General features: G+C 43.0%; 1 protein-coding gene across 3 annotated transcripts in view; it reads right to left on the reverse strand.

The window, feature by feature from the left end:
- The window catches only part of LOC127572100 (transcription factor Dp-2-like), a 166,789-nt gene extending 158,933 nt beyond the window's left edge, over positions 1-7,856 (reverse strand). For all 3 annotated transcript variants that reach the window (XM_052018982.1, XM_052018980.1, XM_052018979.1), the window contains exon 1: positions 7,429-7,856. The gene's annotated coding sequence lies outside the window, so the exon portion shown is untranslated. The remainder of the gene's footprint in view (positions 1-7,428) is intronic.
- Positions 7,857-16,462: the final 8,606 nt, after the last annotated feature.

Here is a 16,462-nt window from a genome sequence, read left to right on the forward strand (position 1 = left end):
ATACTCCTTTGGTTAGGACATGCAAATCATATGAGCGATAGATGATTTTATTTTGGTAGCCGGAAGATTGCTTCAAGATGGAGAAGTTCAAAGATTCAATGATGAGACAATGGCTGAGGTGGGCAACCATTAGTTGACTTGCCAAAGGGTTTGCTTGTCATGCATCACAACTACAGTGGTATCCAGGGACATGCCCTGCTGCCAATGTCTGACTTGAATCCTTCAGTTGAGAAGCCCTGCTTTAAAGAGGCCATCCAGACCATAGCGAGGGTAGAGATGTGAGATTAACTAGGAAAACAAGATCGAGTTAGGATACATAACAGGGAAACTGAAACACATATTAGAACCAAGATATGAAGGCAATAGAGTGTTGACAAACTTAGTCTATGCTGAGCAAGCTGATGTCAACTGCTGTTTCATAAACAAATACAGCTATCGCTCAGTACAGGCAGTACTCTAACCCTTCTTTTCCAAATCATATCTTGGAATCTCTTAGGTCCGTTAGTGAGAGGAAATAGGGTTCAGCCAAATGACTGCAGCATTCAAAGGCCAGCTGATCATTTTCCTTTACTCCAGAACAACCTGTCCTCTATGTTCTCTCCCTTTTAAATCCCTACCACCCTTGCAAGTCCCCAAGTTATGCAATGACATTCATTCCCTCTTACTTCCACACCCTTTTTGAGGAACTAATTACCTGCCCCCATCCACTCAGACCTCTCCATCCACACGAAGCCCTATTGATTTTGTTGGACATTCTTGGTGCACGCTCATCCTCACATCAGCTCTGCACATATCCTTAAAAAACCCAAGTCAGGTTCTGTTCTAGAGCATCCATATCTCATGATTTGTTACTATTGTTGACCTATGCAAGGCATCTTCCTCAAAGCATTTCTGATGCTCAACTCCTTCATGAAACCCACTTCAAAGCCCCCAACCGAATCATAGCCCAATGCTATGTCACGAACCAGCAACAAAAGAAACACACTGAGCATGATTCAGAGTTAAAAACTATTTTATTAATCACTACTTATGATAATACGTAAAATAAAAGTAAAAATGTTAGTATGTTAGAATTCAAAAATGTTAAACCTCGAACGTTAACCCCTAAAACTAAACTCTTCGTGTGTGTGTGTGACAAAGTTCCAAACTCCAAGTCCAGGAATGGCTCTTAAAGTTCAGTTCCGCAAGCCATAAGGTGAAACATGAGCAAGGGCTTCTTCAACAACCACCGTTGTCTGAAGCTAAGACGTAGATGTGGAGAAACATAGGGAGAGTAAATACGAAGTCCATATGTTCCACGATGGAACCCAAGCGACACTTCAGTGTTTACTCAGTAGTGACTTCCTCACCCCGAAAAGCATCCGAATCGTGGTCGTCCACACACACAAATACCTGTTTCCTTCTACAGGTCAGCAACAAAGTGAACTCCACCGGATTACTTCCAACTTCCATACATGGATTTCAGTGGCAGACAGTTATTGTTTCTCATCCATCGATAGAGAAAACTAGCAGGCTGGTGTCTCTCTCTCTCTCTCTCCTTCTTCTAACTTCAACAACGTCATTACGTCCTTTATCTTCTATTGACGTAAGCACGCCCCACACACACACACACACACACACACACACACACACACACACACACACACACACACACACACACACACTCTCTCTATCTTAAAGGGACTTTCACTGAGTCCGTAACAGCTACCATACAACTACTTAGTGTTTTGCCACCAGCAATAGTAATTGGCTTACTTTCCTTGGACGCTTGTTTCATCATTCTTCCAAAATATCATTACTATGTAGTCAGCACCAGCTAATTTCGCAGCATTCTTATCTTTGAGTCAACATTTATGGTTCAAATTTTGTTCCAGAAGTTTGAGCACAAAACTCTAGGCCAGCACTCCAGTTTAGTACTGAGTTCTACATGTTAGAGGAGCTGACGTTTGGATGAGATGTTAAACTGATGCTCTGTCATTAGACTGAAGCCCCACTTCCTCTCACCAATGGACTTAAAAGATTCCAAGGCCCAATTTGGAAAAGAAACAGGTGATTTGCCCCTTAAACCTTTGCCAATATTTATCCCCCAATCAACTAAAAGATATTCTAATCATTAACCAATTACTGTTCGTGGGAGCTTGCTTTATGCAAATTGGCTGCTGCATTTCCATTATTACAATGACCAAAAGTACGTCATTCGCTTTTGCATTTTGGAATATCCTGGAGAAGACATCAACATCTCCTCCTCGGTGACAATCAACACAGGCGCACCTCAAGGATGCGTGCTTAGCCTACTGCTCTACTTTCTCTACACTCATGACTGATTGAGCTAGGCACAGCTCAATCACCATCCATAAATTCGCCAATGACACCACTGTTGTTGGCAGAATCTCAGATGGTGATGAGGAGGTAAGATAGATTGGCTGGTTGAGTGGTGTCGCAACAACAACCTCGCACTCAATGTCAGCAAGACCAAGGAACTGATTGTGGACTGCAGGAAGGGGAAGTCGGGAGAACACACACCAGTCCCGTTGAGAGGTCAGCGGCAGAAAGGGTGAGCAGCTTCAAGTTCCTGGGCATCAACATCTCAGAGGATCAATCTTGGGCCCAACACATTGATGCGATCATGAAGAAGGCACACCAGCAGCTCTTCATCAGGAGTTTGAGGAGATTTGGTCTGTCACCAAAGACTCTTGCAAATTTTTACAGATGTACAGCAGAGAACATTCTGATTGGTTGCATCACTGCCTGGTATGGAGGCTCCAATGCGCAGGATCGAAAGAGGCTGCAGAGGGTTGTAGACTCAGCCAACTCCATCACGGACACGACCCTCCCAACCATCGAGGGCATTTTCAAGAGGCAGTGTCTCAAGAAGGCAACATCCATCACTAAGGACCCTCATCACCCAGGACATGCCCTCTTCAAGTTACTACCATCAGGGAGGTGGTACAGGAGCCTAAAGACCCACACTCAACGTTTCAGAAACAGCTTCTTCCCCTCCACCATCAGATTTCTGAATGGTCCATGAACCCTGCCTCTTTATTCCTCTTTTGCACTATTATTTATTTTTGTGACTTAGAGTAATCCTTATGTCTCTATGTCTTGCCGCAAAACAACACATTTCACAACATATGTCAGTGATAATAAACTTGGTTCTGATTCTGAATGGTGCTACAGAAGTGCAAGAGTTTTTTGTACAAAAAGCTGATGGTTAAGTGCTCACTGTTCTCAACTTCTACCTACCTTTCTTTCCTCTCTAGACCTTGTGTCAAGGCGCAGTTCCATCTTCAGTTCAAAAGCCTTTGGTCCAGAAGGCCGACTTCAGGCAGGATACCCAGCACAATACAGGAGTGCATGGAGAGATTAACAGAAATAAATCTATGATTGAGGGGCTTTAGGCACAAAATAAAATGGGCAAAATAGATCTCCTTTCACTGGAAGAATGTCAAGACAACATCTGCTTTAGTTGGTCAGTGAAGGTTGTGTTGGAATCTAGTTTTTGCAACCGCAAATTTTGAAGCATAAAGTTTTCAAAAAAAATTACCAGCTGCTGGGCTGCATCAGCTCATGATCCGTAACCAGCATCTAGTGGTTAGTGCAAAATTCACGCAGCTGGTAACTGTATACGTTGGGTTTAGTCATTCAGCCTTTTGAAGTATACTGGCACCATTACAGTTGTGTGTCTATCTTCCAACAACAAATGAACTGGATCCTTTGAGGAAGATGGGTGGCAGTGATAACAGGAGAGCAGTTAAGCATCAGTTCTTTGAACATAAACAACTTGCATTTCAATGGCACCATTTGCATCAAATTTCCAGAGTGCCACCTAGTCAAGGGCAAAACACAATCATTAAATCCAAAGTCAGCGAAGCACCGTGTACAAAACAAGCTTGGCTTTCCCTCCACCGCCAACCAAACTTCCATGGATTTATTCCAAGGTGTGGGCACAACTCTCTAAATATATGTCTGAGATGTCAAATTTTCACATTCGCTCCCACCCTTTTACTCTTGTACTTTGAAATGCAAAACTTGCCTTTTGACGTGTTCCACCTCCAGATGCACATTTCTTTGGCTTTCTGAAGAGCAATTTAGGAGCAGGAGCCTGTTTTACTATTCAGTCCACCGTGGCACTTCAAAACCATCCGCCACCTTTTCCCACATCCCTCAGCATCTTTTAGTTATCAAAAATCTCACACTGAGATTTAAAATTAACAGCCAACATAGTATTAACTGTTATTTGCAGAGTTCTAAATTTGTGCAGCCCTGTGTGCAGAACTATATCCTAACTTCACTCCGGAAAGGTTTGCCTTTAGTTTTTAGATTAGTTCTAGATGCCAGCCAAAAGAGCTTCCTCTACACCATCAGTTTCCCTTTAGTATCATAAAATTATCAACCTTCTTTTAACCTACCATTCTTCTGATCTTCTAAATTAGAGCCAATGCAATCCTAGTTTGTGGAATCTCTCATAACATAAACCAAGGAGGGTAAATTTCATGCTGATAAGTCTGTGCAGGACTCCCTCCCAGGCCAAAATATCCTTCATGATATATCATTATTATGCAGTCAAATAAAGCACATCCTTTGCCACAATAAATACCACAACCATTGTAGTGACAGGGATGCCTGATAAATCTGATTAGCCATTCCACTATAATTGTTTCATTGCTGCAATCATGTTGGAACTGCAACTATGCACCAACATGGATGTTAGATTGATAAGAATTTGTAAGCTTGATTGTTCCATTAACACCTGTGCAGAATATTATCAGTGGGCGAGTATATATTGTGAACAAAAACATTTTACAACAATTTATGATACCTAAATCTCAAAAGAAGACACACACTAAGAGTTGGTTTTAAACCTGTATGCAGTTTCACTTGACAAATATCTAATGGTCCCAATTTCAAACTGTTGGTGGAGCAGTCACTATTAGTCATCACATCAAACTGCAAGATAAAAGTATCTGCTAAGTTTAGAACCAGTTCCTGGTACCCTTTCTCATCATGGGTTAACTGTGATGACTACACCTGTTGCTTTAACCCACCTCCTGATTCAATCTGCGGGTAAGCTCGAGAGTCAGTATCTGGCACAATGTTGATGTGATTTGCTCCCTGCCATATCCACTGCCCCAGGAGGCTCCAACAGTCTGGTCAAAAGTATGTTTTATTTTTCCCTGCCAAATTCTTGAAAAGTAATTTCTTCAAAAGATTCTTCCAGAGCTTCTGTTAAGAATTATAGAGTCAGGGAGTCATACGACACGGAAACGGGCCCTTCAGCCCAACTGGTCCGTGCTGACCAAGATTCCCATCTAAGCTAGTCCCATTTGCCCACATTTGGCCCATATCCCTCTAAACCTTTCCTATCCACGTACCTGTCCAACTATCTTTTATTCCTTAAGATGCCAAGAGAAACCTTCCTGAACAGATACTGAATACTTTGGTACCTATATCCTTTCCAGTTCCAAAGACAAGAGTTGTTCATTAAATAAAGCTCAAGTACAGCATCTTATCGAGTTAGGAACAAACTTTTCCAACATCCATGTCCTGACACCAATTTAGCAAGCACATAAAATACCCAAGAGTGATATTTGACTTTAAAATATCACTCTTGCAAGTACCACAACCAAGCAGCCAAAGTCATATCTAAAATAATCCAGCTACAGTCCTAAAATTAGGCTGGATTAGCTCAGCCTGTAATAGGGCTGTCACCAGTAGGTACAGATTCCCTAAATTGGAGGGCATAAAATTGCCTTGAATTCCTATTCTCACCTTTGGGTGAAGTCAGCAACAGGTGGAGCCAGAACCTGATGCTGTTTATATCTTTTACAAAGGTATAAGCTTCTGCGCTTGAGGCTGATTTTCATGGATAAGAGAGTAACCAAAGAGCAACAATCACCAGCGGAACCACACTCTTCAGGGAAGCTTTCCTTTCGAAGAAATGGGAGAAGGAAATTTAGGAATAGAAGTCAGAGTGGGATGGCAGGATGCAGATTCAGATCATACGTACCCTTTCAACCTGCATAAATCTCAGTTTTGAATAAATTTTTAATTTCGTTGTTGCGCTGATGATTTCTCATTTCTAAAGTACAACTAAGACTTCCATAATCACACAAACATTGTGATCTTATAAAAATATTATCGACAGTCTGTCCCAAGTCATCAGACGATGAAATCTCTAAACCCCAATTGCTGCTGTTGGTTTAGGTATAGACAGTTCTCTGGTGGCGTCATTCTACATTCTCAAACTTCCAAACCTCCCTCCCTCCCTCCTACTGAGTTGAGTCCAATTCAGAATTTCGGTCCTGCTATTCACATTTACATGACCATATCTTTAAAAAGCCCTTGTTAACACTACCAGAGAATATTTTGCCATAACATCAAATGTCTAGAGCACTCAAACACCTGTGAGTTCATATACTGGTACTTCTGTTTTCTGGTAATGTACTAATCTATTTGAAGATGAGAAGGAACACGTGATACTGAAATTATTTCAGGAAGTAAATATATTGAACACACTTACTGATCCCCTCTTCTCTCCACCCTCTGATATTTTACTCTGCATGTTTTGTTTCTGAAAAGGAATCAACAGATCTAGAATGTTCTGACAGAAGAAGCAACTTATTTTTAATCGTACAGCAGTGATCATAACTTGGAGCAAGCAACTAATTAAATAGCAAATGCTGCATGGTACTGGCCAATCTCCACAAGAAGATGCTCATGGCCTTGCCAAGAAGTAAGACTCCCAAGATCAGCAAATTGGGATAACAAGCAAACTACTCCAATTAACTTAGGCCACCTATCAAAAATGTTGAAATGCACATACTTAAAAGAATGCAATTTAAGTTAAAGCATTTTGATTTTCAAGCCAGGAAAAGGAGCAAGTTACAACATAAATTGCCAACATCTTTTAGCATCAAGGAATAAATGCACTCATTAAATTGTTACTTTATGCACATACTGCTGTTGTTCAGGGCCTATAAAATTACAAGCTGGATTTAAAAATTGCCGTTAATGTCATAAAGAAAAACAGGCAAAATTAGACTAACACTTCAGGTATCCTTAATAAATTTCTCATTTTGATTGTTACAGTAATTATTTCTATAACTGACAGATTAACAAGTTTACTATACCTAACCAGAAAAGCAATACACGAAAATTTCTGCACTTCTTTCGAAAACCGATGGCGAAGTTTAAAGATCGGCACATTAAATGCACTTATTGACAAGAATAAACCACATCCAAAACTGCGCTTCGATCACCGTTGGAGGAGCTAGCAAGAATACAGACATTAATTTTCCGAGTTTCTTTAAATGCATGGTCTTACAAAGTCTACGTACCGATATCTCTGCCCCAGACTGCATGCATCCTCGCGTACGCACGTCCTCCCCACCCTGCTTCCCGAGCAGATAAACTGCATCAGTCACTCACCATCATCCTATCTGCTCCAAGAAGTCGCCGGGAAGTTGGCAGCAATCAGCTGGCACAATCTGTCACCAGCTCCTGCCAAACACCGAGAGGCTTCAAACAAAAACAGAGACCCTCCAGACTGGCCCTCGGGCAATTGGATTTCCGGATTAACAGGGGGGGAAAAAGGAAACGTCGAACTACGATATCAAAACAGAAACAAACTTTTGTTCTTAAGAACACTCATTTCTAACATCTGTAATAATTAGAAATAAAGACGATTTGTTTTTTTAAATAAATCCCTTGCAAAGATAAGTCCTGAAAATTCATGCGCTACCCCAACGGAGATATTGTTAAGAAAATCAGGCGCCAATTAAATGTTACAAATAAAAGAAAACAGAAAATAAAACAAACACAAAATGAGGGAGCTTCACTGTAACAACATCCAGCCAGGCGCCCTCGCTCTCCCGCCTCCCGGCCGCCGCACGCACCCGCTCCCCATTGGACGGCCGCCGCACGCACCCGCTCCCCATTGGACGGCCGCCGCAGGCGTCGTAGCAGCGCACCAACCACTTGGACGCTGTGTCCTCCGAGCTCGCAGCTGATTGGCCCCTGGCGTTCTGCGCTGTGAACGAATGGTTACAGCGCGGCCTGAATGGATACAACGGCAACGCGCGGCGGCCCGGGGCATCTGCAGGGCAGAGGCCAAGTCAGGGGGAAGAAGACGGGGAAGGGACACCAGAGCGAGTGCCATTAAAGTACACGGGGCGAACTGTGATCAACAGGGCAAAGGGGGGACTAAAGCGACAGCTGTATCAGAAGACTGGCCTCAAAGGGTGCAGAGAGAGAGAGCGGCCCAGGGCAACGGGAGCAAAGTGGGAGCAGGGCAAATGCGATCAGCAGAGGAAAAAAAGCATCGATGCAGCGTTGTGGTGATGAGAACAGGCTGAAAATTGCTGGGGCACGGGGAGTAGTGGAAGAGCAACAGGTATGAAATCAGGCACATTGGGGAATAAACGAGCAGAACTACACAAACAGGACTTGACAGCATATAGAGCATGCCCTTCGGTCCATCATGCTCATGCCAGCCCAAAAAAGTAGGGTTTTTTGGCTGGCATGAACCAGCCTTCGCACTTCGCACTCAGGCCCTGTTGCCTCGAGATTTATAGATGGTCAATACTTAAAACATAATGAGTGTTACTGCCTCTTCCACCCATTCACGTAAGGAGTTCTAGATTCCTTTCGGTGAAGAAACATTTCTTTGCTCCCTCTAATCCTATTATCTTAAATCTAAACCCAATAATTATTAGTCTCTGTTGAGGGAAATGGGTTCTTTCTGTTCAGAATAACTAGCCTCTTCTAATCTATTCAAAAAATTAAGTAGCTCTAAACTTCCTGTGTTCTAAAGATAACAAACCACCTCACTAATATTTCCTCATAACTAAGCTTTTCCAGACTTCAAATTTCTTTAACGTCTCTAAGAGTAACAAATTGTCCCTGTAATGTGACCCCAACTGTACATTCTGTCCTCCTCCTTAAACAGTTGTTCAGGTTCAAGTACAACTTCCTCTGTGGGTTTGGAGGTAGTTCAAGTTCAATGGAGACACAAGAGACTGCAGATGTTGGAATCTGAAGCAACACGCAAAATGCTGGAGGAACTCAACAGGTTAGGCAGCATCAACATCGACTGTCCATTTCCCCCCACAGATGCTGCCTGACCTACTGAGTTTTTCCAGCATTTTGTGTGTTGCTCCAGGTTCAAGTTGAGTTTATTGTCATGTGCACAAGTATGATGACGTGCAGGTAAACCAAAAAACTTGTTTGCAGCAGTATCACAGGCACATAGATTCAGACAACACACAAAACATAAATTATACAAGAGTGTGAAGACATATGATAGAGTCCTGGCATTTCTATCCATCATTTTCTATCCATCTCTAATTGCCTTTGAGAAGGTGATGGTTAGCCACTTTCCTGACCCCTGCAGTCCTTATGACACAGTTCCTCTCCTGTTGAGTAGGGAGTTCTAGATTTAGACCCAGCAATGAGAATACTTTGAAGCCAGGATGGTGTGTGACTTGGGCAGGAAACTGCAGGTGGTGGTGTCCACATGTGCCAGCTGTCTTTCTCCATCTTGTTAGAGGTTACAGGTCTGGGAACTATGGTCAAAGGATCCTCAGTGAGTAACTGCAGTATATTTTGAAGATGGTACACACTGCAGCCACTGTGCATCCAGGTGATGTAGAGAATGAACATTTAGAGTGGTTGATGAGTTGCCAATCAAAAAGGCTGCTTTGTCCTGGTTGGTATCAAGCTTCCTGAGTGTTGGTGGAGCTACACTCATCCAGGCATTTGGAATGTATTTCATCACATAACTGTGGATGGTGGAAAGGCATTGATCTATCAGGAAGTGAGTCACTTGCTGCAGTACACCCAATCGCTGACCTCTTTTAGCCAGAGAGTTTCAGTATTTATCTGGCTAGCCTAGTAGAGTTTCTGGTCAATGGTCAATGGTGACCTACAGGATAATGATGCTGGGGAACTCAATAATGCTAATGCCAATGAATGTCAAGCACTCGACCCTGTCTAGCTGGAGATGGCCATTGCCTAGCATTTTTGTGGTGCAAATGTTTCTTGCCACTCATCAGCCCAGACCTGAATGCTATCTTGGTTTCACCATTTGCTGGCATGGGCTGCCTCATTTGCTAGGAGTTCTAAATGGAATGTAATATTGTGGAATCATCAGACTGGTCGACAATGAGCTTTGCACCAGGTTTGAGGCCTTGATCTTCAAACATACTTTCTGTCAGATGCCCAGAGGCTTTGCTGGTGCACTGTAGTGATCTACTTTTGTTGAGAGGTGGCTTCCAAGATATGGAATATGGTTCATGTTTTCCAGGGTTTCTTCCTGGATTTTTATTGTCAGCGAACAGATGGTGTTGTACAGAAGGTACAGGTTGGTAGAAGGACTTTGTTTTGCAGATATTAAGTGCAAGGCCCATTCTTTTCTGCACTTCAGTGACTGTTGGCTTGGAGCTTGGCTTTTGAACATGAGAATACATCAGTGTCATCAGCATACTGTGCCTTATTGACTGAAGTTGGGGTGACCTTGGTTTTGCTGTGGAGGTGATATGGATTGCCCAGTGTCCTGCAAGTTAGCTGCACTTTAACAGGAAGCTAGTAGGAGGTGGGTACACCACTGAAAGGAGAGAGATTGAGAAAAGTGTCAGGGGAATGACAGAGCCTGACATCAGCCTACACTGAAATTGGGTCTGTTGTGCATGCAGATGAATTTCTGCGGGCAGCCAAATTTGAGGTGGTCCCCTTCAATTGAGTCAGAGGCTGAGACTGTTTTCTTCAGGGAAGGCTGAAGGAAGTATATAAAACGATGATGGGTTTGAACAGAGTATTGGGGCCTGTGGGTGGAGGGGTCAAGGAATTGAGGCAAAAGATATAAAATAAAGGGGAAGAGAGTTAAGAGCAACTTGAGAAAAAACTTTTTTGCACAACCTATTTGGAATCTGGAATCACTGCCTGCAGAAGTGACAGAGCCAGGTTCCATTGTGGCTTCCAAGATGAAATTGGATAACTAGATGGTGAAAAAAAACTTGCAAGGATATGGAAGAGTGGGGAGTGGAACTAATGAGGTGTCTGTTAGACAGCTGGCATGGATCGATGGGCTGAACAGACTCCTTCTGTGCTATAACCATTCTTTGATTCTGTGAATTGCTTCCACACGATTTTATGGGTTCTTATGTGCTAATGAGGTAAATGTGGGAACCTAAGACTCTTCCACAGAAGGGGCAGAACATGGCTGGTGGGGCAGGTGACAAATCTTTTGCCACTTAATTAGGGCTTCTGTGTGCTCCCAGTGCATGGCTTGGAGGTTCTAATTCCATTCTTCTCCTTCTCCACTTTGAACAGTCATCAGTCAGAGGTACTCAGGAGTCATTCCTTCAAGGAAGCTTCCAGCACAACCTTGAATCTTGTATCTTAACAAAGCTTATATTTACTCTTCTGCTGAAGGGGGTTAGACCTGAAATGTTAATTCCATTTCTCTTTGCACAGATGCTGCCTGGCCTGCTGAGTGTTTCCAGCTTTTTTATTTCCAGTTTCGAGCATATGCAATTTTTTATTTTTAATTATATTCATGCTCCTTGGCTTTCCTTTCACCCTTCAATAAACTTGGAGCTTTCTTCAAGCCACACTTCAGTCTCTTTTTGAACTTTCCTCGATTCTGATATCTTTTGATAAATTCCTTTCAGATCACCAGTGCCTTTACCATTTTAATGGTATTGAAGCAAGAACCCTGCATGGGAGATTTAATCAAAGTCCTATACAAGTTCAGTATAACGTATCTTTTTCAATTCTATCTCTCCAGCAATGATTTCTTAGCTTTTTCATGACCTTATTAACTTACTTTTACTGATCTGTGTAAATGCACCCCAAGATATTCCTATTCCTCTAAGCCATTTACACACCTTCCTAGGAAATATTTTCAATTCAAATGAACCATCTTGCACTGATCTATAATGAACTTCATCTGCCGATACATAACCATTCTGCAGATTTGTAAATATTTTCCTGTATTTTATAAAAATATTGGATAAGTGGTACAGAAAAGTTTCATGGATTCAACCAGTTGACCTTGAGTATATTGAGTATATGGCTTGAGTATATTCTACTCAAGCCTCCCCCCATTTTTCCTTATTTAAACCTATCAACATTCCCTCCTCTATCATAGGCTTGTCCAGATTCTCCTTAAGTGTATCCATATTATCCACACAATCACTTGAGTTTTAAATTCTTATCACTTTAAGAAAGAAGTATTTTCTGGCTTCCCTATTGGATTTCTCCGTCTTTATTTCCCTTACTTATCCACATCCTTCACTTTGCTATCTGTTGTAAATTTTACATTGTAATTCACAAGTCTAAATTCTTTATGTATATTGTAAACAATCTTCGTGGAAGAGGACATTTCTTCATTCATTAATCTGTGTACGTACATTTCAACACCACTCCATTTTCTGAACTGTGGTCAGATTGCAATCCGTTCTGGCACTTTTTTAAAATGTTAGGATCTAAGCACCATTCAGGATCTACATATCACTGGCAAGGCCCAGCATTTACTACCCATCCCGGAGTGGTGGTTAGTTGCCTTCTTGAAGTGCTGTAGAGCTTCCGGTAAAAGTGTTCATACAGTGCTGCTGGGCAAAGAGTTCTGGAACCTGGGTCCAACAGTAATGAAGGACCAATGACATATTTCCAACTAAGAATGGTGTGCGAATTAAAAGGAACATGCAGAAAGTGGTGTCCGCAAGCACCTGCTCCCTTTACGTGGTGGCAGAGATCATGGGGGTCTGGGAGGTGTTGGTGGAGTTAGCGAGAAAATGCAGTGCATTTTATAGACGTAGAAACTGCAGCCACCATACACAGCTGGTGGAAGGAGTGAGCTTTCAGAGTGGTTATTGGGATGCCAGTCAAATAAGAAGCTCAATGGGCAAAGCAGCCTAAGTTTTGTAGTTGCACTAATCTGGGTAAGTGGAAAGTATTCTACTATGCTCCTGAACTTTTTCTTGTTAATGGTGGAAAGGTTTTGGATTTTTAAGTCACTTGGCACAGGATACTCAGCCTCTAACCTGCTCTTGTAGCCACAGTATTTATCTAGCTTGCCCAGCTCGTTTCTGGCCAATGATGACTCCCAAAATGTTGAAGGCAGAGGACTCAGCAAAGCTGACATCAGTAAACAACTAGGGTAGGTGGTTAGCCTCTCTAATCGAAGATGATATCTAGCACTTTTCTAGCATTAGAATTACTTGTCACTTATCAGCCTGTGCCTGAACATTACCTAGGTTTGCAGCATGCTAGCAGCTCAGCTGCATTTGCTGCAGTATTACAAATGGAACTGAATATTGTACAATCAGCGGTGGTGTCCCAAGGTTGGGGTGATTAACCTCCAACAACTACAAGCCCCATTCCTCTGTATGAAATACAAGTCAAACAGTTGAGTGTTTCCTCTTGATGGTAAATGACTTCTGTTCTACCAGGGATCCGTGAGGTTACCTAGACCAAAAAGCTGCAGGTGCCAGAAACCCAAAACAAAAATAGAAAATGCCAAAGGTCAGGCAGCACCAATGGGGAGAGAAGACAGGCAATGTTTCAGATCATTGTTTGGAGTGCTGGAAATTCCTGATGAGTTCTCCTGACATTTCTTAATTGTAATCTTGGAAGTCACACTTGATCAAATGCTGCCTTAGCGTCAAAGGAGATCACTCTCACTCTACCTCTCGAATTCAGCTCATTGGTCCAAGTTTGGATGAAGGCTGTGATGATGGCTAGGGACAAGTGATCCTGGCAAAAACCAAACTGGATATTAGCAAGTGGGCACATGGAGAGCAAGTGAAACTTGTTAGCACTATCCAGACTACTTTCTACTACTTTGGCGAAGAGTAGACTGATTGGGCAGTAATTAGCTAGTCTGGTTTTCCCCATACCTGGGTCTGCTAGACAATGTGTTTGAAGGAGCTTGCCCAATGTTGAAACACAAGACTAATATTTTACTGTATCCAGTGCTATCAGCCATTTCTTGATATCACATAGAATAAATCAAAATCAGCTGAAGACAGGTTTCTCATGAGACTACAGAGAAACCAAAGATGGATCTGACTGAATACGGTTGCAAATGCTTAGCCTCAGCTTTAGCAGTCACATGCAGAACCCTGCCATCATTGAGTGTGGGGATTATGCTGGGACTTTCCTTTTAATTATCCATCACTATTCACAACTCAGTGTGGCAGGACTGCAAAACTTTAATCTCCTCTGTTGCTTGTAGGATTGCCTTACCTTCTTGACTAAATGTTGCTTTTGCTCTTTTGTACATATGTAGATGGGTTGTTACTTCCCCAGGTTGGCACTTCATTTTCACAGGTTCTTAAGGAAGCTTTTCTCTGCACTTCTCATTAAACTTATGCTACAGATTGTCATGATGTATGTTTCTGATGCTACTAGTCAGGCACCATTCTAACTTCCTTCACACAGATTGTTACATTGGAAACCCTTCCCCAGCAACAATATGGGAGCAACTTCAGAATGCAGCAAGCTCACCACAACCTTCTCCAGTGTGGTCAGGGATGGGTAATCAATGCTGACTTTGATAGCAGCACCAAAGACCCCCACCACATTATAGATGTCACATTGCAAGTTGCAGTTTCAATTTGGATCTTTCAGAATCATAGTGCTACACTACATAATGGAGAGTGTCCTCACTGTGAAGCTAGGAGTTCAAATGGACAGATGAATATACCACAGTTATTTTGGCAAGGATAATCATGTGGAATTATTTCTCATGATGGTTTGCTCAAACGAGTAAGGACCCTATCCAACTACTCATGGTGATAGACACTTTTCTTTCAATGTCTCTTCCAAGTGCTGTTCAACAAGAGAAAGCCTGATTCATCAGATGAGGAAGGACAGTACTAAAAAAAAACAAAATTTGGGCACTATCAGACTGTTAGTTGATAGAACCTGGTGTACAAGCTGGCTTCCCTGTGCTTTACAGTTCAATTTACAGTGGCCTTGAAGAGTTTTAGGACAAATGGAGGTCACTAAAAACACTATACAAATCCAGAGACCAAAACACAAGAAATTCTGCAGATGCTGGAATCTGGAGCAAGACACAAAAAGTGCTGGAGGAACTCAGGAAGCATCCATGGAGGAAAATAAACAGTTGACATTTAGGGCCAAGACCCTTCATCAGGACTAGAAAGGGGTCAGAATAAGAAAGGGGAAAGGGGGAGGAGTGTACACAGGCAGGTGATAGGCAGAAAGGTTGTGGATGGGGAGGGGGAAAGATGTAATAAGCTGAGAGGAGATAGGTAGAAGAGGCAAAGGGCTGAAGGAGGAGAAATCCAGTAGGAGAGAGCAGTGGACCATCCTCCACCCCCATCCTTTATTTATGGAATAAAGGATGGGGGAGGAGAGGAGATGGGCAGGTCATCACAAGGCAGGGGGAAGGGAGCCATAGAAATAAGGGAAGACAGTGTGGGGTAAGGTGGAGAGAAAGAGGAAGAAAAAAAAAGGGTGGGGGTTACCAGAAGTTATCGAAATCAACGTTAAGCCCAGCAGGCTGGAGACTCCCAAGGTGGAATACGAGGTGTTCCTCCAACCTGTGTCTGGCCTCAATGTGGCAGTAGAAGAGGCCATGGATAGACATGTCAGTATGGGAGTGGGATGTGGAATTGAAGTGGTGGCCACTGGGAGGTACTGGCTTTTGCGGCAGAGCGAAGGTGGTCGATGAAGCAGTCACCCAATCTGCGTTGGGTCTCACTGATGGACAGGACACCACACTGGATGCAAAAAAAATGACACCCTCGGACTCGCAGGTGAAATGCTGCCTCACCTGGAAGGATTGTCGGACCCTGAATGGTGGTGAGTGAGGAGGTGTAGGGACAGGTGTAGCACTTGGTGTGGTTGCAGGCATAAGTGCCAAGGACAAGTGGATAAGGGAGTTGCAGAGAGAGCGGTCCCTTCGGAAAGCAGAGAGAGGGGGTGAGGGGAAGATGTGCCTAGTGGTGGTGTCCCGTTGGAGGAGGCGGAAGTTGCGGAAAATGTGTGGGATGTGGAGGCTCATGGGGCGGTGGTGAGGACAAGGGAAACCCTGTCCCTGTTATGTTGGCAGGGGGAAGGGAGTGAGGGCAGATGTGTGGGAAGTAGAGGAGATGTAGGTAAGGGCAGCATTGATTGTGATGGAAGGGAAGCCCTGGGTTACTGAAAAAGGAGGGCATCTCTGATGTCCTAGAATGGAAAACCTCATCATGGGAGCAGATGCAGCAGAAGCAGAGGAACTGGGAGAAGGGAATGGCATCCTTACAAGTGACAGGGTGGGAAGTGTAGTCAAGGTAACTGTGGGTTTCAGTGGGTTTGTTTACCCCTACTACATGCACTTTTGTACTTTATTTATAAAGCAGCATGAATGGTAATAGTAGGTGGCATCATTTCTTGATGGTTCATGATGACATATCACATTCCTGAAGCCAATGAGGATCAAAACAAAATGAGA

Source organism: Pristis pectinata, chromosome 6, assembly GCF_009764475.1.
Source record: "Pristis pectinata isolate sPriPec2 chromosome 6, sPriPec2.1.pri, whole genome shotgun sequence".
NCBI lineage: Eukaryota > Metazoa > Chordata > Chondrichthyes > Rhinopristiformes > Pristidae > Pristis > Pristis pectinata.